The sequence below is a fragment of the Ochotona princeps genome, chromosome 18, assembly GCF_030435755.1.
Source record: "Ochotona princeps isolate mOchPri1 chromosome 18, mOchPri1.hap1, whole genome shotgun sequence".
Classification (NCBI taxonomy): domain Eukaryota; kingdom Metazoa; phylum Chordata; class Mammalia; order Lagomorpha; family Ochotonidae; genus Ochotona; species Ochotona princeps.
In genome coordinates, this window is record NC_080849.1 from 9,516,176 (window position 1) to 9,538,749 (window position 22,574).

General features: G+C 39.1%; 1 protein-coding gene across 3 annotated transcripts in view; it reads right to left on the minus strand.

Moving 5' to 3' along the window:
- SERPINB7 (serpin family B member 7) overlaps window positions 1–22,574 on the minus strand; it is a 46,667-nt gene that overhangs the window by 23,000 nt on the left and 1,093 nt on the right. Inside the window, exon 1 of one of the 3 annotated variants that reach the window (XM_058676961.1) lies at window positions 4,580–4,667. The exons of 1 other annotated variant lie outside the window; for it this stretch is intronic. The gene's annotated coding sequence lies outside the window, so the exon portion shown is untranslated. Of the gene's footprint in view, window positions 1–4,434; window positions 4,668–22,574 lie in introns of those variants that run through there. One more of the 3 variants, XM_058676962.1, reaches the window with a different exon arrangement.

The window sequence follows — 22,574 nt, forward strand, 5'->3', positions numbered from 1 at the left end:
AGTGTTTGTGTCAAAACAATCCCACAAAAAAATCTTCCCATTGAAGCATTTTTAAACTCTAAGAAATGAAGAAAATAATTATTAAAATAAAACATATGAGCCCCAGAGGTTTTTGTTTCCTTCACACGAGTCTTTGTGCAGCTTGTACAGTTGATGTTGATGCTCACAACTCTTTAATCTGAAGGTTCTGGTAACCCGTGGTGTATTTTTTGGTTTCCCTGTGACTTTTTTTTTTCCTTTTGATCCCATCTGTCTCTTCCCACTATGCACAGATTACACTTCACCTGCAAACTCCCTAATATGATCTGTGGAGAATGTACAGTTTAAACACATTAATAAAGACTTTAACTACCACTGAAAAAAAAAATAAAAAAATAAAACATGAAAAACTAGAGACAAAACACGTCTAATAAAACACACGATGACAATAAAAATATTGAATGGATCTAAACTTATAACGAAAGATAACTGTGTACCTTACATGCTAAAAGAACATTTTATCTTAGAATAATTTTTAAAAGGTATTGCAGTTCTCAGCACATCAGTAGCAAGAAAGCGTTCATATTCAATGAGTTAAAATATACATGTTGGAGAAAAGCAATTATTTAACATACTTGCTTTTATTCTTATCATTAAATCCAAAGTGATGCTCTAAAAATAGTGCTCTACAAAAGTATTTTCTAAATTTTTTCCATCTCTTAGAAACACGGTTTCAAAAGTTGATATATCACTAATCTGATGAGAACCTTACTATACAATTTTAAAAGTGCATCTCTCATCGCAAGTATTATTGTATTCCAACCCTTAATGACTTACATAAGAACACTGGAAATACAGAATCTAGATTTTAAGAAAAAATCCTGATTTCTCTACTCCAAGTGTAAGCTGAAGTTCTGACCGGAGTTTCGTCCCTGCTCTGTGGTACATGCCATTCCTCCATGGCTCCACTTAAAAGCAGTCCCAGGCAAGCAGTGGGGAAGAGAAGCACAATGCCAGAGAGCAAGCTTGATACTGTTTGATGAGTTTAATACCTCAAATAAAGAGACGCAACCAAGATTCATTCACTTCTCTCTCCCTCGCTCCCTCTCCTGCTCCCTTTCTCGCTCAGTGTCTTGCCAGACTTAAAGTTGTGGGCTTTAGAAATATTTACCTTCCTGTCTTCATAGAGGGAGTTAGCAGCTGGTTGGGTGAGTCTGCAGGAGTGTGTGTTACTCTGAAATATAAAGCCTGTGACTCAGACACTCCCTGCTTCCTTCAGCAATGACCATAATAGTTTTAAATAATGTCATTAAAATGAAATTATGTTCAGTCCCTTTACTGTGAAATTGAAACATGTTGTAGAGTGTTAGCTCTGGCTCCAATTCCAGGTATCCAAACTAGATATTATTTTGTGTTTAACATCACGAGGTGATTTTGTTTGGTGTGTGTTGCTATTCCTACAATGTGCACCACTGGCACTTTTTATGTGTCGAAGTTCAACCACTAATTTTCACTATTACTTGCTCAACTGTTTTTCGTCTGGTTTTTATATGTAAAGAGCAATGTAGCAGACTCGGGCTTCAAGGATTGTATCCTGGAACCCATGAAGTTAACCGTCATAGAGAAGCAGCAGTGTAGTCCAAATACGTGAAGAAAGCAAGTTATGGAAAAGGACCAGGCTAAGAATTGGGGAGATGCTTCATTTTAGCTCACAGGGGAAAGCAGAACCAATCCTTCCAGAAGCAAGAGTTGGATTTGGTGTTCTGCCTCACCTTACAAATTATTGCTACAAACGTTTACTCACACTGCCCTCCATCAGTAGCATGAGTTAATGCTAAAACTGAGTATTTTAATAACTGAATATCTGTAAGGTGAATATTCTATCACAAGGATGGATGTGCAAGAATATACTGAATGCATCAATGTACCTCCTTCAAAAGAGGAATATACTAATAATAGGAACATGAAAAAATAAATGTGTTCTCTTTAAATGAGTAAATCTGATCATTTCTAACCTCCGGCAAAACAAATATGTTGTGAAGTATACATCATAACACAATTTTTAGCTCAGCTGTAATTATGCAAATATTGTGCTAGTGGCATTTTATGATTTATCTCTCTGGGGATGAGATGGGCAACAGTGTTCTCAAGAAGTATCAGGGCCTGCCACAATGGCTCAGTGGCTAATTCCTCATCTCACCCAGGCTAGGTTTCCATATGGGCACCAGTTTGTGTCCTGGCTGCTCCACTTTCCATCCATCTCCCTACTTGTGGCCTGGGAAAGCAGTAGAGGATGGTCCAAAGCCTTGAGACCCTGCATCTGAGACCCAGGAAATGTTCCTGGTTCCTGGCTTCAATTTTGCTCAGCTCCACACACTGAGGCCACTTAAGGAATGAACCAGTGGGCAGAAGATCTTTCTGTATCTCCTTATCTCTGTAAATCTGCCTTTCCAATAAAAATAAATTTAAAAGAAGATTTACATTAACCTTCCATACAAGGCAGTGAAGTAAGCATGTTATAAATGTTATTTGGGCACTTAGAAGGAAAGACAAGCAGTGCCATTAAGTGTAGTTGAGTTATTCCCATTGCATGAGAAGTAGAGAGTGGGATGTGGGTGCTGCAAGCAATGAGCTGTGTTACACACACTTTGTAGTCTCACAAGAACTCCTCACTACTGAGATCATGTAGAGTGAGGGAATGAAATCAAGGAGCCACTGCTAAATCCAGTGATAAATCCAAGCTTAGCTACTCGACTAGCAGCCCTACTACCTTGAACAGCTACCTAATTTCTCGGTGCCCCCATGATCTCATCTATAAAATAAGAATCCACACCAGTTACTTCTTCATTTTATGCAGGACTACACAATCACTCATATGATTTCTGTTGAAGGATAGGCCCGCAAAAATTTTGATTCTTTTTTTGTAGCCTCCTCTGCACTACCTCTGCCATTGTTACATGCTATATTGTATATTATCACCATACAATGTTAGAAACAGAGTCACTTCTGCAGTTTATAAATAGCATTTTGTTTCCTGAAATGTAGGATCTTTCTTTTACTATTCCACTGGTGTGACAGTTCCACCCCTCTGAAACACAGAATGCAACGGTTTCCTTGTGGGAACATTAATCACTGGAGGAAGATGAGGTGGGGTGTGAAAGTTCAATATTCAGCAAGAAGAGGTGATTGCTCTAGGCATAGGTTGCCACGTGGAGGGAAGGATCAGCATAACCATGGCGTCCTGGTTTGCCTGCAGCCACCAAGGTTCTGGGAGTTCCTTGAGTCCTTACACACCAACTGATCCATTTCCTTCATTCAGCCCTATTTCCCAGAGCTGCCCAAAAGACATTTGCTTATATAGTACACTTCAAAACCGAGCTCCACACCAGACACAGTCACTCAATTTTCACACTCTCGAGACACACAGAAAGTATATTCCTGATCTCAGAGGATGCCTGATCCACTCACTGCCACCCGAAATAACCATGACAGAGATACAAAATTCAAAAATAGGGTATATGAATCACAGAGAAGACATATCATATGATTCCCTTGTGAAAAAACCAAGCCAAACAAAACTGTGTCTTTAAAAATAATGGCATAGCTGGCCCCACCATGCTATGGAAATGAGTGCCCTAGTTCCTGTTAGTGGGAGAAGTTTCATTGGTAAAGAGATGGAAAAGGGAAACTTTGGGGATTATATACATGTTCCCTCTGCCAAATTGTATTCAGATATTGAGTATGCCTTTCTGTAGCCACATTGCACAAAAACATTTTTTAAAAATGAATTCCTCAGAAACAGAGTCCTGCTGCATTGTATACTAGAAGCTTTCAAAACTTTCATGGAAATATGTGTATGAAAAAAATGTGCCTGATTTTCATTTGTTTGCATCCAAAATAAGCTTATCTTTCAAATTCATTTTACCAAAAAAAAATTTTGAAGTGTGCTTATGTAGAACTGCAAATGAACCAGGTTTAGTAGAATATTTGCATGGAGAATGGGCCAAGATTCTGTGCTGAGGATAAACAAATAACAATTGTGTAAAAAGAACATAAAACAAAGCAAGGATAACCTCTAATCACATTCTATGACAGAGACTGGAGGTCAAACATAGTGTTTCCTTCTGAAGCTCCCAAACATACACAGGCCTTTTATGGGGGCACAGACAGTCCCAACCCAAAACAAATCCTCAAAGAAGCAGGCTGGAGTGATTTCAGAATTCTGTACCTGACTGGTAGACATGCGCATCATTGTTGAAGTTCAGAAGTGAATGATCTCCTGCTTACAACAGCATACAGGTGCAGCGTACTTGAATCACGCCAGCATCCTAACACACAGAGGCAGTGACGCAAATCTATCTTCCTTTTCTGAGTGATCAGTGCACATTCACAGAGAAAATATTTCTGCATACTTGTGAACTATTCAGTTTTAAATGTTCACCCCCCCATACTTACAAGGGCAACAAAGCAGAGGTGAGATAGGACCCAGATTTCTCACTGTCTACTGCGCACCAGTAAACATTTCTAGGACTGTGTTCCAAAAGCCGCAGAATTCCGGTTCAGTCATTGGAATCGTGCAGTCTGCACCCTTCCTACTCACCTGCTTCCCAACCGATGTGTGGACATAGGTCCTGAGGTGTTGTCCTTGTGACTCAGAGCACAATTCTGTCCCTAAAGAGGTTTACAAGCATGGAGCTTTTACAGCAGGTTTCAAAATAGCGTCTGACTAAGGCAGTTGTTATGCGGTTCACTTGGTCTGCACATGAATCACGTTTCAAGAGGCAACTTTCCCATCTCTGTTCTTTATAAAGGCAATAGATCTTTCAAATGCATTTTTGACATTCTGTATTAAATCAAATTGTTCTAATATCACAAATGGAAGCTCAGAATCAGAAGTATTTATCATCTGTCTCTATCAATAGAATATGTGCAATCATAAAGGTCCACCACACGTATTCATGTCTGCCATTGTGGTCACTGATGCTATGCATAAGTCATGAAGTGTGACACTGCAAACCATGATATGTGCAGGTAGCACACATTAATCCAAAACATTTCTAAGAGAAATAACCTTCGCATATTTTTAAACCTTTGTTTATTTTTATTGGAAAGTCAGATATACAGAAAGGAGGAGAGACAGCAATGAAGATCCTCTGTCCACTGATTCACTCCCCAAGTGACCATAATGGCCAGAGCTAAGCTGAGTTGATACAATGCGAGGGGTCTGGAGCTTTTTCTGGGTCTCCCACGTGGGCACAAGGGCCCAGGGCCTTGAGCCATCCTTGACTGCCTTCCCAGACCACAAGCAGAGAGCTAGATGGGAAGCAGGATGGCTGGGACATGAACCAGCACCCATATGGGATCCTGAGAGGCAAGGTGAGGACTTTAGCCACTGGGCTATTGCACCGGGCCCAATTTTTAAATTTTTAAGGAGATGAAATGCTAACAAACCTGATTTTATTTTCATATACCACAAATATTTAAAGAGTACGACATAAATACTGCATGCTGGATCTCATGACTATGTATAATTGAATAATAATTGTATATATAATAATAACATTAAACAGTTATGGGTAGACCAAAGCAAGACAGAGCGGTTATGAGCTTACTATCCAGTTTTACTGCAAAATATCTTTTTTCTTTAGTAACCAAATTTTTTAGTAAGATTTTATCATTTATTTTTATTGGGAAGGCAGATCAGAATTACGGAGGGAAGGAGAGACAGAGAGAAAGATCTTCCATCTGCTAGTTCATTCCCCAAATGGCCACAACGGCCAAAGCCAGGAGCCAGAAACTTCTTCCAGGTCTCCCATGTGGGTACAGAGTCCCAAAGATTTGGGCCATCCTCCACTGCTTTTCCAGGCCCTACGCAGGGAACTAAATGGAAAGTGGAGCAGCCAGGACATGAACCAGTGCTTATATAGGATTTTAGCTCTTGTAAGGCAAGGATTTGAGGCCATAGTAACCAAATTTCTTTGAACTCTACCCTGTGAAAATTTGCTTCACAAAATGACTTAAAATAGAATTCATTATAAGGTTTACAATTCCTCAAGCTTGGACATTCATCTGGATCTTTAACTCTCTTGGCTAGTTTATCGTATACTTTTCCCCGATGCTTCCTTTTTCTCCCTTCTTCCCAGTTTTCTCGGACATGGAATTTTCCGGTATTACATCTGCTAAGCTAGTTATCTCACTCGATTTCTCTAGATGCCTACATGAGTTGTGTAGCTTCAGATAGCAGCTGAAACTTTGGGTGTTAGTTCATCCTTGTCACCCTGCCAGTCTTTCCTCCACCCTTCTGATCTGGCCATGGAAAGTCACATCTACACCACCCAGACTCTGCTTGTCTGCATAAGCTCAAGTTCATGGAAGTGGGATTAACCTTTGAAAAGTGGCCAGATAGAGGGAAATGTAGATAAAGGCCAACTGATTGCTTATACCTTTGCCAACTCAACACATAACAGAGGGGCCGCAAACAATTTCATTCTGATCTCTCTTACCACAGTGCTGGGCTGTATGTTCACGCAGCTTCACTACGTGCAGAAACCTAGTTATTTTAGATGACATTACCAAAGTGTACCCAAATGACTGCTCTTCTATTGTGAAAATCCATCACTTTAAAAAGTATGATCATATTATTATTGTTTGGCTCAATCTTGTCCAGTTTCCTCTAGAAAGAAAGCAAGAAAGCAAGAAAGCAAGAAAGCAAGAAAGCAAGAAGGAAGGAAGGAAGGAAGGAAGGAAGGAAGGAAGGAAGGAAGGAAGGAAGAAAGAAAGAAAGAAAGAAAGAAAGAAAGAAAGAAAGAAAGAAAGAAAGAAAGAGAAAGAAATCCTACAAGCTTATCTAGGTTCAAACAGAGTAGATACTGATCACTTTCATGATGACTTATACATAATAATAGGGAAAACTTAAGTTACAGCAATCCCCAAAACTTAATTTTGATTTAGCATGTAGAGTTGCAGCAAACCCTGTGACAGAGAAAGCTATTATTAAAACATAAAATTTAAGCAAAAATGTTGGTATTTTCTAGGCTAATTGCAGTGATCAGTTAGATGAAATATTTCCAATTTCACAGACTTTCTGTTTTCTATACATTATAAAGATAAAATATTTCCAAGCGCTAAATGGTCAGCAATTTAAAAAACAAAGGGCCCAAATGACACACAAACTGGATAATCCTCCTGGAATTACTGAGAGTCAGCCATAATTAAAGATCTACTCACCATTGTTTTCTTCTCAACTTAAACTGACATACCTCCTACCTTGGGTGTTTGCAACAGATCCTTTGCAACTAGCTAGCCTCAAAGTGACATAAGCCCAGGAAAGAAACTAAGCCAAGGAAACTGGCTTGTTGTGGCATTTCTATTTCCTTGCCATACATACTTTCATGACCTAAATTTCCACAGACCTTCCAACTTCTTGAATACCAGTGAACTCTCATTAACTATAATTATGTAAAGTTTATGTCTGTTGTCCTCACTTATATATCCAGAATTTGCATACGTTATAAAATATGAAGGTTCCCAAGAAAACAATCTTGCTCATTGGCTACAGTCAAAATACAGGACTGTATTCTCTGCTCCTCTTGCCCCCTCATCAATGCTCCCAGTCCCTGGAAGCAGCACTGCCCTACTCAAGCATACCATTTCCTCATGCCATCCATGACATCAGCACAGAGGGTTGGCACCAAAACTTGATCTAATGAAAAAGCAGTAAAGAGAGGGCCCTCCCCACTCTTACCATGCTCTGTTGTCTCTGCCTCTGCTAGAGCTTATCGTCCTTTCTTTGGCTGGCACTTACCCTTGGGCTAAAGGAGTGACAAGGAGATCTCTGTGTTTCTTCGTTCAGTTCCTCCAGTCTACACACAGCCATTCACGCATTAACATTCTTTTTGTAGGCTTCTTGCCTCAATTAATATTAAGGATTACAAAAAGACATTTTGAAGAGCTATGATGTCATTATATGACTCTCTGTTTGTGTCTACTTTTTCCACTGAATTTTCTTTCCCTAAAATTTCATCTGAAGCACATGCTTCCATTATTGCCCCCAAGAAGTCACTAACTTTTCATTCTCTTCAATTTTTAAAATTTCCATATTTTTTAAACTTATTTGACAAACAGAGGAAGAGATTAAAAAATGTTCTTTCTGTTTGTTCACTTGCAAAATGTTCAACACATCCATAGTTTGGCCAGATCAAAATCAGTAACTAGGAACTCAATCCAGTTCTTCCACATGAGTGACAGGGGGACTCGATCCAGTTCTTGCACATGGGTGACATAACATTGCCATCAATTGTGTCCCAGGGTGTTTATCAGCAGAAAGCTGAAATCAGGAAACAGAGCCAGAACTTGAACCCAGGCACTTCATTATGGGATATGGGCAAGTAGCCTTTTAACACCCATCCCTAACCTATACTTTCTCTTTAAAGACATTCCATACTTATTCTACCCTCCATGGTAGAACCAGCAGAACAAATTGAAGAACTATCCTAGCAAAGCTTTGACAGCAAGTATCTGGACAAGTGGAGACTCTGGGGTGGACTGTGTCAGCCATTGGACTTTGGAGGATCTTCCTCAACCTTGAATCAACAAAATCAACAACATGTTGGAACTGCAAAAACCCCTTAAGCAGTACCTTCAGAACATGCTCCACATCAGGGACCCTAGGATGACATCGAGGGGCTGCCCCACATCCCTGAGTACTGATGCAGTTAGGCTGCTAGGAGCAGCTCTCCCCCCTTCTCCCCTCAGCCCCTTCAGAGACAGGAAGAAAAAGAATGGAAACAATTGTCTTTCCCACTTTCTCCCACTCCTTGATGCTTTCCACCCTAGTTTGTGGTCCACATGGGTATACATCTTTCTCAACTATGTAAACATCATCAAAAATAAAATAAATTTATTTTATGAAAAAAGACATTCCACAAACAGGTCTAAAATTTCCACTCCAAAAAGTTTTTTTTTTAAGATTTTTATTTTTATTGGTAAGTCAGATATAGACATTAGATACGGAGAGGAAGATCTCCTATCTGCTGATTCACTCCCCCAAGTGGCCACAACGACCAGAGCTGAGCTGATCTGAAGCCAGGAGCCAAGAGGAACTTCTTCTGGGTTGCCCATGTAGGTACAGGGTCCCACATCCTAAGCATTGAAATATTTTATATATAAATAGTGTTTGCCATATGTAATTCTTCTAATCTATTTATTTGAATAAAAATCTGGCGGTAACAAGTTCCATGGCTTAATTGTATGTTGTGTCATAGTTAATTCATGCTAAGTGGTTGCACAGTAGTTCTATTTTTGTTTCTTGATACACTATTCCTTTTTTTTCTAATGTGGGCAAGGCACAAAAGAATTCAGTTGTCTAAAGCTCCTGCTTACATGTAAATATTTACCCTGTCGACTCTTCTGGCTCTACATCCTTTCTCTACTTCTTCTCCTTCTCTTCTATTTGACAAAAAATATTAGCTTTAGCTTTCACTTGATTGTAATATTGTGATGAATGATTCTCAGATATTGAATGAATATGATTGTTGAGACTTCCATGATATCCTCTCATTAGAATTATAAATGCTGTGAGCCTTATTGGCTTCCACTTAGTTGTTCTATGTTGTTGCCAATGGAATAATGAATGCTAAATGAAAGCTTTAACTACTCATTATTGGTCTATTTGGGTATTCTGCTTCCTCATTATTCAGACTTGATAAGGTATGTGTGACAAAGGATTTGTCCATTTTTTCTATATTATACAATTTATGTTTTATAATTTTTGAAACTAATCTCTAACAATTCGGTGTATTTCTGTAGTATAAGTCATCATGTATTCATTTTCATATCTGACTTTATGCATTTGGGAGTTTTTTTTCTTACTTGAACTAAGAACCATTCAGTTTTCCTTATGTTTTCAAAATGCCAACTCTTTGGTTCACTTAGCTTTTCTGTTGATTTTTGAATCTCAGTGTCATTTATTGTGTTCTGAGTATTGTCTCTTCTTTCCTTCTCTTAATTTTGGGACTGACTTATTCTTGTCTTTCTAATTTGTTCAGCTGCAGTGATGAGTTATTTATCTGAGACACTTGGGCTTCTTCAATGCAAACATCAATTGCTATAAACATTCCGCTTAGAACAGCTATATTGCATCTCAATGATACGTTATGTTTTCATTTTTATTTGTTTCAACGTTTTTTAATTTACTCAATTGGTTCCTTGATTCATTCATTTTCACAAATTGTTTATTCCCACTTATTAATGTAGTTTCCCCAATTTTTATTTCTTAGTGCTGTTTTGCCTTATTACATTGTGGTCAGGAAAAAAAACACTCAATATGATTTCTATCCTCTTTATGTTGAGACTTGTTTTATGACCTAACTTGTGATCTACCCTGGAGAATGTCCCATGTATTATTGAGAAGAACGTATACTCTATAACTTGGATGGAATGTTCTCTAAATGTCTATTATGCCAAATTGATCTAGGGTACAAAGCACCTCTGCTGTTTCATTTTTCTTCCTATCTGTCCATTTCTGAAATTGAACTAGATAGTCTCCTACTATAATTGTGTCATAGTTCATCTCTCCCTTTGATATACTAATATTTTCCTTAGGTGATTGGCTGTTCAGTATCAGGTACAAATACATTTACAATCGCTATTTCTTCTTGTATAATTGAAATCTTTACCATTATGCAATGCTTTAAGTGTTTCTTTTTGATGTTTTTTATTTAAAATCTAATTTATGTGATGGAAGTGTGGCTACTCCTATATTCTTTTGAATTCCACTTGATGGAATAAAATAATTTACTCCATCCTTTCACCCTCAATGCACGATCTCGGAGGTGAAACGAGTTTTTGGTAACCATCATAGAATTGCATCTTGATTTTATTTTTAGATGTCATTAGTGAACAGCAGATTTATTATATAATCACCAGAAAATTTTGCAGAGAAGATTCACTAATAAGTTAACTTTTGAAGAGAAAACGTAACATGCATTATCATAAAAACCTCCTCTTCCCAACACATAATATCCATAAACTACAGAAGAAACAGATAACCATGCAATGAAGAAATTGAAAAGATTTCACCTAACCAAGTGATCAAGACCTATAACACTAAGAAATGTTAATATCATGAAGGCTATACCATTTCTGTGATGTTCTTACCCAAAATGCATGACCTCATTGTATCACAAAAAAAATCATCTAAGGAAATTGAAGGAAATTCTAGAAATAATTCGTCAGTAGTTTTCAAAAATGTTAAGGCCATGGCAGGTAAAGGAGGCCAATGAAATGTCAAACTACAGGAACTTAATACATTCTATGTGAGAGCCAGGGTAGGGTCTTGATGTGGAAAAAAAAAGTGAAGAAATCTGTAGAAGTTTGTTCTGCAGATTACTGAAGAGCAGTTTTCTAGGGCTAATTACTCAGTTTTACTCAATGTTCTCTGATTCCTTGTCACATTTGGTGGAAGGAGGACGAACATGTAGAGGAGCTTTCTGATTCTTTTTTTTTTTTTTTACAAAATTTATGTAATTTTGAAATAGTCAAAATTTCAAAATCCCTTAAGAAGCAAGCTCTTCTAGCTGCTGTGTGAAGAGTGTGAAGAGTGGACTGGAGATCAGATGAGGAACAAGCAGCCATGGTATCTGTGCATTAGAAAAGCAGGAATGATCATGACTTGGAACACAGCTGTAACAGTGGAGATGGGGAAAGCAGTTGAACTTACTCCACAGTTGAAGAACGCTGGAAAGAACTTGCTGGAAAATTGGATGGTAATGAAAGGGGTAAGGGGGAAAAAAATCACCCCAAACAAGATACTCTGGTTTGAATAACGAGGTAGATAGATGCCCTGTTTTCCACTTAAAAAGGGAAAACTGGACAGAACTGAATGTTCTGATTTGATCTATCAGTAATTTGATCATTTCAGCTATCATGTAGCTTGCTGTGTGTGCAGACAGTTATTCCAGCCAGGTAAGCTATCAGAGCTGGAATCAGAAATGTAGCAATTAGCATATGGATCATTGCAGATCACTGGCACAAAGTGAAGTCAACTAGGAACAGACACCAAGTTGAGGAAAGTAGAGGACCCTGGGGAAAGCTCTAAGGTGGAGTGACCAGGAGAAAAAAGTCATGCGGCACAGGAACAAATATGGAAAGGGCAGTAGTCTTGTGAGAACAGACAAGAGATTAGTGAGTTGAGCAAAATGTGGTTGCAAGTATTGAAGCCTTGAACAGTACACCGAGATGACAACAGGAGGTGAGTGTTATCGCACATATCACGTTCAAGAAGTTTTATATTAAAGATGTCAAAGCAAGCTAGCATCAGTGCTTTTAAATTAAAAGATATTTAATGATCTTTTTGCTTGCAGGGATAATCGAATGGCGGGATAATAGAAAAAAAGATGACAGCTTCAGAAGTATTACACTGCGTGAGCTATACTGTAATTCAGAAGAGGACCCGTGGAAGTGTAGTCCTTGATAGAAAACAGCCTAGTTAAAGTATTCTACCTGTCCTGCCATGGTTAGGAAATGTTATATAATGATAACCAGTCAAAACTGATCTGTCTGGCAATTTACTGAGTGCTTACTAAAGGGTGTATACATTTTTGAAAACTTTAAAAACTCTTTCTATAACCAATTCAGGAGCTAATGCAAAACACAGGCATTAATAAACAATCCTACAGCCAAGAATGCTAATTGCTTATACAACATTCATTTTGCCTCTGTTCTTTTGAAATAAACCAGATGTTTTGTGGAGAAGCCTTTGTGCCCAATTAAATACACTTTGTTTCCTGCCATACTCACAGGTGGAGAAAAACATGCATAGAGATTCTGATTGATAAGTAGGGACTACTGGGTGGTAACTCCAGGAAACTTTTCCTAAATAACTCAGTTGTCTGCATGTGGACAAGATCAGGGCCACAGCATCAGCTGGCAGAAGCTGGCACTGGGGACTAATTCTGTCGAGTCAAATCACAGGACCACCTAAAGAGTGCATAAACCGGGACAGAGAGACCTGGGAGGGAAAAAGTGGGTTCCCCCTTCTTGGGTCACTATTCCCGTGGGAGGGCATGAAAACTAGGACAGGGGCTGGGATGGCTAGATAGAGAGGTACTCAACAATATCTGTGAGGGCTGGATGGTTGAGTTGGTTAGATAAAACCAAGCTTTAATACCCATTGACAAGTACCAGAGCCAAATGGGATGGGGGACAGATTGGTCTTCTGCTACACATACTGGCAAACCAGGGTAGGGGGCCGTCTGGTGGGGGTTATTGTGGGTCGCCCCAACTAGGCTACAGCTCCCACTGGTTGATGTAAGGGCCGAACCAGACTGGACTGCAACACCCATTGGTTCCAGTGCAACTCGGGACTGAAAACAGAACCAACACAGCAATTGCAACCACCAGCTGATCAGGGTGATGGACTGTGCCGGGCCCTGTGCTTGCTAGAACATACAAGAATCTGGTCTGGGAATACCTCAAAGTATCTTTGGAGATCTCCCCACTTGAACTGCTGGACTCAGAATTCTAACCAAGAAAAGACAGAAGACAGAATAGGACAATCATTCATCTCAGCTACATGTTGGCAGCGAAATATGGGACAAATGGAGACTTCATGATGGACCATATCAATCAGTGGACCACCTCATCGAGCGAAACTGGCAGTGACTCATAACTGGAGAACTATTAACTCCACTTGAGCACATATCTCAGAGCATGCCCCACATCCGGGACTTGGGGTGGGCGGGAAACCGGGTGGGGCTTCTCCCTCAATATCCCCTTTTACCTCAGATACATGATGGAAACAATATGGACATAATAGCATTGCCCACCTCCCTATCCCCCTGAACCTTTTTTTTTTTTTCTTCTCTTTCTTGATTTTCCTTCAACTATAGTTAACTATGTAAAGATTGTCACAACAATACAATAAAATGGATTATAAAAAAAAAAATAACTCAGTTGTTATTATATGCCCACTTTATTCTTTTCTCTTCCCCAGCCTCCTTCCATGGAAGGTAGGATGCTGGGGGTAGAGCAACCTCCTTGTGATCAAAAGGTAACCGGGTAGAAAGGAGCAAAGGAATAATAGCCAGCTGTCTTTGATACCAGAAACCACTGACGGGACTCTGGATTTCTACTTAGATGAGAAAACACTGCCTTCCAGTAGCTTAAATTTGTCAAATCAACCCCGATATGTGAAGCACACGCAAGCTCATGCTCACTGTTAATAAGAACTGTTGTGAAGTTTAAATATTTCTAGTTTCTAGAAAGACCATAACGGAATGAGAATCATTAATTTAGACTGAACAGTCAAGGGAAGCTCTGTTAAAGAAATAAAGTTGTCTGAGGATTAAAATATAAGTAAAAGTGAAGATGGAGCATTTCTCGGGAAGAGAGGGTGTCAGAGAAGAGCAGCAGGAAGAAGAGCTGTGATGTCAAGGACTCAGAGAATCGGGCTCAGAGAATCATGCTCAGACGATGACGGGATAGCGACCATCTGCAGGGCTTGGATTTTATCATCAATGAGAAAGGAAACCAGTGAGAGATTTTCAGAAAGACAACAGCTTTTTCTTATTTTAAAAACATTTATTTATGAGCCACAGAGACAGCTCCAATTAACCAGCATACTACTTACCGCGAGTCTCCCACTTGGGTGGCAAGGACGGTAATATCTGAGCTGCCACCTGCTTCCTCCCAGGGCACACAGTAGCAGGAAGGGGGGTTGGGAACATGACTGGGGCTCAAACCCAGGAACTCCAATTCACAATGCATTCATCCTAACTAGTGTCTCATGTAACACATCAAAAGTGTCTCTGTTTCTGTTTTTAAACAACACTCTCCATCTGCTCTGTACAGAACGCATCAGAATTGGACAAGAGCAGAAAGAAATTAAAAAAAAAAATCAGGGCCCAGCGTGATAGCATAGTGGTTAAAGTACTCACCTTGCACTCGCTGGGATCCCACATGGTCCCTGATTCTAATCCCGGCGGCTCCACTTCCCATCCAGCTCCCTGCTTGTGGCCTGGGAAAGCAGTTGAGGATGGTCCAAGGACTTGGGACCCTGCACCTGCATGGGGAATCCAAAAGAGCTTCTGCCTCCTGGCTTCGGATTGACTCAGCTCCAGTCGTTGCAGTCACTTGGGGAGTAAACCATCCGACGGAAGGTCTTCCTCTCTGTCTCTCCTCCTCTCTGTATATCCACCATTCCAATAAAAATAAATAAATCTTTTTAAAAAGAAGAGCTTGTTTCAATAGTTAAGGAAGGATATAATGATGTGACCCAGGGATTGACTACAAAGATGGAAAAAAGCAATGGTAATTGAGAAAGTTTCGGAGGTAGACCCTACAGGCAACACCGAAAGATTTGATATGGGAGAGGAAAAAAAGTACAGCATTTGGATTTATAGTCCTGGTTCAAGCATCTACTCACATGGGGGAAATTGCAGAGAATATTGTAGTTTAGAGACTTAAACTTGAGGCATTTGTGTCTATAATCTGAGAATATAAAAGAGAGTGATGGGCTTGACATGTGAGTTTGGATTCCGAAAGAGCAGCAGGCATCACCAAGAGTTAACCTGGAGGACTTCAGAGTGTGAGGAAGCCAAATATGAGGAGTCTGAACAAGGGAGCACGAGCATCGCAGGAGACTCGGCAACAGAGATCAGAGCCTGAGGAGCCTGGGTACTGTGGTTTCAGTGAATTCGAGGGTTGAATGGTGCTAAATTGGGCGCAATCATGGTGCTTCAAGAGGGCGGCTGGGAAGGCTCTAGCGACACAGAGAGTGACACTTGCCTAGTGGCTTCAGCAATACAGGGGTAAGTGCTGATCTTACAGAGTTTAATGTGGGTGGAATGGTGGAAGGGAAAGCCAATTTAGGGAAGGATAAAGATTAAATGAGTTAAAGATGCATAGAATATGTGTGCATGGTCACTTTCTTAAAAGGTTTGCTACAATTGCACACTGTTGTATGGACAGAATAGGGGCCAGTGGAGCATTGCTCTGTTTTTAAGGTGAACGTTAATAGCACACACTGATGGATGAAGACAGATTCAGCAGAAGGTAATTAATGATGAGTAAGAAAGGGACTGAAAAAATTTGAGTACTTTTATTGCTACTTTATTTTTTCTCCTTCTTCTGCTTTTCCATAGAAAATTAGTCCTTAGAAATTGAAACCACCAGCTGATCGTGGTGATGGAGCCCTGTGCTTGCTAGAACATACAAGAATCTGGTCTGGGAATACCTCTAAGTTTCTTTGGAGATGTCCCCAATCGAACTGCTGGACTCAGAACCCTAACCAAGAAAAGACAGAAGACAGAACAGGTCAATCATTCATCTCAGCTATAGCTTGGCAGCGAAATATGGGGCAAACGGAGACCTTATGATGGACTATGTCAATCAGTGGACGACCTCATCGAGCGAAACTGGCAGCGATTCATAACTGGAGAACTATTAAAACCACTTGAGCAAATATCTCAGAGCATGCCCACATCCAGGACTTGGGGTGGGTGGGAAACCGGGTGGGGCTTCTCCCTCAATATCCCCCTTTACCTCAGATACATGATGGAAACAATATGGACGTAATAGTCTTACCCACTTCCCTATACCCCCCGAACCTTTCTTTTACCATAATGAACTATGTAAAGATTGTCAACAACAATACAATAAAACAAAACAAAATAAATTTTTTTAAAAAAGTAAAAAAAGATAGTAAAAAAAAGTTAGTCCTTAGCTTACTAATTTATGCTAATTCTTTAAAAGTTAAGAATAAAAATCTGTATTTTCCATAAATAGATTATTCCACTTGTTCCTTGCCTTTTAATTTTCTGGTAATAATTTTCTTATAATAATTTTCTGGTAATACACATATTTCGTATATATATATATATATGAGTTTTTATATACCATGTTTAGAAACTCCTTCCTTTCTTTCGCTTTATAATTTTATATGATATGATAATATACACACATAATTATATTTCACAAATAATCCCACTAATATTTAAACTCTATCTTAAAAAACAATACTCATTCATAGCAAACTAAATTTTAGTTATATAGTTGCCTATTTTTGAGCTACTCTCTATTGCCAACTGTTTGTTCACTTGTGGCCAGCTATATACGAATAAAGTATATTTCAAGGGTAAGTGTTCAACACGCACTGGTTAGAACACCACTTGGAATCCCCACATCCTGCATTGAAATACCTAGGTTCAGTCCTGACTCCACTTGCAGTTCTCACTTGCTGCTAGTGGTGCCCTGGAAGGGACCAAATAAAGGCTTAAGTACTTGGGTCCCTGCCTCCCGTATTGGGGACCTAGACTCTCTTTCATCACTGTATCCCAGGCATTTGGACTCAAGGTTGTAAGTGACTGAGACAAATGCATCAAGCATATCCAGTCACCAGCATGCATCGGAATCCAGATCTTTGCTCCTCGGAAGGTTGAGTAAGTTACTCTGTACCACCTGTCCTTGACTTAGCGCATACCATAAAAATGGCATTCAGAGTTTCTGTTTTCATAACCTGTGAAGTGCTATACAATTGTAATTATATTATAATGCAATTCCTTATTGTGACCTATTTCATAACACAGGTCAAACTTGTTCTTTTCCGGGCTCCTTGACATGAAAGAATTTCCCATGTCATGGAATTCTCAGGGTATCATGTGGTGAGATGTTAGGACTCAAGACACCAAAATTAATCCTTGCCACAGTAAAATAAACTAATTGGCGCATGACATGATGAAGGACATGATCTTTAACAAAAGAGTAGCTACAGTATTTCTTTACTCACTGACCAATAATTTCTCCTTCACTGAACTCAAATCAAAAGCAACAAAAACAACAACTCACCCTCAGTTACGTTGTTTTAGCCCCAGAATCCTTCTCTGACTCTGTTACTTAAATAACTTGTTATAAGTGCTTTATATTTGTTATAAGTGCTTTATAGTCACCATCAACTACTGAAATTTTGGACTAGTAGTCATCCTTTGTTTTAAACATCTAACAAATTTGAACACTACCAAATTTAGATTCTGGTTATAACTTTGCCAGGATTATTTCCATGTTTAGATTTTCTCATAAATATATAATGTGTATTGTTTACCAATTACTTTAAAAATCATAATATTCAGTCCATTTAAATGTGAAATCATTTTGATTGAAATTTTTAAATAACAAGTATATTCTAGCGACAAAATTTTTTTGCAAAAAGTGTTACATTGTTTATTTCCACATGATAGTCAATATTCAGAGAAATTATTATTGAGGTTTAAAGCACAGAGCTCTGGGAGAAAGATACAGAATTTTCAACATTCCCTCAGAAATAACATATAAACATTATGATAACAAGAAACAGAGATTTGTGTGATATTACCAATGGTACCCAGTCCCTGACCAAAGAAAGTTTTCATTCTTCCTTTAACTCTAACCAACTCCACTGTATCTAAGTTCCAAGTTAAGGAATGTACTTGACATCAGACTACAGTACCAGAAATTCTTTTTTATCCCATGTAATCCAAAAAAAAAAAGGAGATATAAACTAATGTTGAGAAAATACCATTTACATGTTAATCCACAATTATTTGCTGATGTATTGGCATGAGGGAAATTACATTCAATGCTCAAATAAAAAGTCCCATTTTCTGAGCAAATACATGATGATTAAAGAATAAGAGTGAATCCAGGATGCACTGCAAAATACGGCAGAAGAGGTCACCATATAAATCACTTCTCACAAACAAAGGCAAACATTAATGAAACCCTATTTCACATATATTTTGTTTAAAGTTAATAATGTCCAAAGTAATTGGTTGTGAAGAGAGTGAGGGCCGACTTAGGAACAAAATCAGGTGGCTACTGGTTATTTTCCTGCTTTTCCTATTGCCACACATACAATTCCTCTGAGGCAGAGCAGTCCAGTGGGACTCACATCGGGCCTTTGCAATATCTGTTGGCTCCTCATGATCCCTTCATGCTCCAAATACTTTCCGGTCTCCTGACTCTCGCTCAGAAGACCTCACCTACCCCCAAGGCTTCCAGTCATACTCACTGCAGATGACTCCCACACCTGTGTCCTCAACCTCAGCTCCCCTTGGAATCCTCTCTCCAATGTCTTCTTGACAGCTCACAGGCATCTCAGTCCGCTCATGTAAAATCCCATCTCTGGATTCTTCTTTGCAACTTGCTCGTCCTCTCCAGCCTCTCTTTCTCAGTAAACCAGATTTCCATCAGTCAAGCCACCTGAGTATGAAGTCTGACATTGATCTTCCATAACCTCTCTTTTTCTCAAGAAATCCATTGTCAAGAGTTTCTGATTCCTCCTTTAAAATCTGAGTACTGTCCACTTCCTATCACTTCTCCAGATACTGCCTTCATCTCAGTCATGACCACTTTCACTTCACTGGACCTGCCTCTTCATCCTTGCCCCTTCAATCAGTTCTCTATCATCACCCAGTCTTTAGAGAGAAGACAAAGCCTGTTACACCCTTGCTGTAAGCCTTTCAAACACTTGCCTGTATTCTCTTTAAAAGTCTTTGAATGATCTGACTGTGCCCACTCTCCTCCTACATTGCCCTCTTCACTCCTGCAATGTATCAAATTGCATCACTCAATATGTGCACAACACCAAACCCCCAATGCCTTTGTATGTGGCTGGATTTGGAAATACAGTACTTGCCAACTTCATCAAAATTCTTGAGATGAGAACATCCCAAAATACACAAGCCCTTAAACCAATGACCAGCACCCTTGTGAGTGAAGGGAGGAAGAGATTTCAGATTCACAGATGCAGAGTAGAAGACATGTGAAGACAAAAAGCAGGAATTGGAATCATATGCTAGTGATTAAGGAAGTTTGGAATCACCAGGTACTGGGAAAATCAGTGAGGATTTTTGCTAGACTCTTCAGAGAGATTTTTGCCATGGCAACTCAGTCTTCTTGCCTTCACAAAAAATAGGAAAATATATTTCTACTGTTCTAAGTCAAGAATCATGTGACAATTTTTATAGCAGTCCTAGGAAACTACACACAATCTATTCTTGGGAGATCCAGATCTGGCTTTATCATCAAAAACTATTGCACCAACTGAGTCTAGCAAACAATAATAGAAAATTAGCAACTCTATTGGTGCTCAAAAGTACTGACATATGATTATAATTTAATGTTATCATTCCCAAGCTGCAGTTTGAGAAATGAGACTTCAAGCTACTCAGTTGATTTCTGAAGTTATACATGCTCTAATGGATGGGAAAGAATTGATACCTGACCCTTTAGATGTATAAGAATCAGAGAAGCTAGAATCCTAGTTTACCATTGGTTATTGACTACATTTCTTAGAAAATTGTGTTTCTAACTCTTAACATGGAAGAAAAACTCTCAAAGTGGTTATGGTGCATTGGTAGCAAAGGCAGAAGCATGGAGGGAAGAATAGTTTTAATTCTCAATAATTCAAACTATAAAAACTGGAGCGTTTGTAAGTTTTTCCATATCTTTACACAATGAGCACACACACACACACAGAATCCACCTTATAACCCCAGAAGCATCTCACAAAACATACAATTTTGGACACGCTTTGAAAGAAGCCAGTTGGTACCCATTCCACCTACCCTACATAATTGTTAAAGACTTCAAATCACTCAGTCTCCTTCACTTAGTCTGATCATCCATCCAAGTTTCTCCAAGTCGGAGTGGAGATCTGAACCCCTAGTGACAGCCTATACGGCTTTCGAAGAGTTTTAAATTCACTGAGCTTTGAATTCACTGAGCGCTCTGCTGGATCCAGCATGAGTGTCTGGAAATAACCTCTCACAAGTTGGTGCTCCACGTCCCACGGGCCAAAATGACAAGTGACTTTACCATCTACCAAAAAGCCCAAACCAAACCAACCTGCACAAGCATTCCACACAGCCACCATGTCATGATTCGACCTGGCATTGTGATAAAGTCCACAATCCGAGACTAAAACAGATAACAACAGGTGGGAGAAAGTAGTTTTGTCTTTATTTTGCATCCTCTAAGGCATGTTCTTATTACATAACATCTGTGTGCATTGAAGGAAAGCATGCTACATTTATATTCATATATAAAACCAAATGTAAACTGAACTTGAACTGTGGTTATGCAACAAGGTGGAGGAATCCACCATGGTGGGAGGGTTTGGGGAGGGGTGGGGAGAATCCAAGTACCTATGAAACTGTGTTACATAATACAATGTAATTAATGACTTAAAAATAATAAATTAAAAAAAAACCAAATGTAAAGCCATCACTTGATTTTTGTAGGGTATTGTTTCCAGGAATCCCATGGAGTACCAAAATCTGCAGATGTTCGAGTCCTTTATATAAAACAGTGCAGTATTTATGTATAATCTATTAATCCTTCTGTATACTTCAAATCATCTCTATCTTACTGATAACAAATAATATAGTGTAAATGCTGTGTAGATAGTGGTTACACGGTTTTGTTCGGGGAGTAATGACAAGAAAAACATTTCAGCACCTTTTCCATTCAGAGGAAATTTTTTAAAAACACTTTCAATATTTGGTTGCTGAATTCACACATGCTAAGCTCACAAATTTGGAGGCACAAATTAATGTAAATAATACACACATACATTGTTACTGGCTTTCATGTTTTACGGCAGGTTATAATGTAACAACCCAATGTAAAAAAGTTCATGTCTTTTGTTCATAAAGTGATGCAAATCTTACCAATGTTTTAAAAGTTCCTCAAATTGCAGACCTCTTGTGTACATTCTGCCCCATCAGCTCACTTTCTAAATAATGCTGCTTTCCAAGTTTTGCTCACCTAATCCTAAACTCCAGTACTTTCCATTGAAACAACCACCAGCACAACAGAGGCAAGTAGAAAGAAATTAGGATCAAATTCCTTTGTTACTCTCATTTTTGTCCCTACTCACAGCTCCTGATTTTGCTTGACTTTTCATAGAATTTTTAAAAGAAATGAAAATATTGAGAAGAAAAGAAATACGCAGTGTTTTCCATTATTTCGTTAAAAAGTAAGAGAAAACGAAGTTTCTACTTATAGTTCAATACCATTCAAGTCAACACCTCAGTGCAGACATTGCTGAACACTAGGCAAGTATCAAGACATTTTCTCTGTCCCTCCCCAGCGACAGTCCATAATCCAGAAGTAAATTTGAAAATTAGACTATGCTATACAAATAGTGATGGTGGAAGAATTAGTAAAGTGTGGGGAGGGAGTAACTGAGCAAGGTCTCTTGGTAGCAATGCTGTTCCAGCACTGTCTTGCAAGAAGAAGGGGGGAGGGACCGAGGGTCTCTGGGGGTGATGAGAGGAACTCCAGTGAGGGAATAGGAGAATGCTGAGCCCCCTATGCTCAAGCCTCTCTCAGGACACTCTGATGACTAGCTGATCCAGGACCAGTGCCCAAGATGCATCCAAGGAAAACTGTGCCCTGAGATTTTATCTCTTTACCGGTTTTCTACTCAGTCCTATCCATGACTACACAATCAAGTTCAGGCAGGAAAAGATAAGCTGTTCACAAAGACTGAAGAAGGAAATGTGTGTTTACTGTAAACGAGTTCAAACCCAAACCCAGCTCTCACTCATTAAGGACAC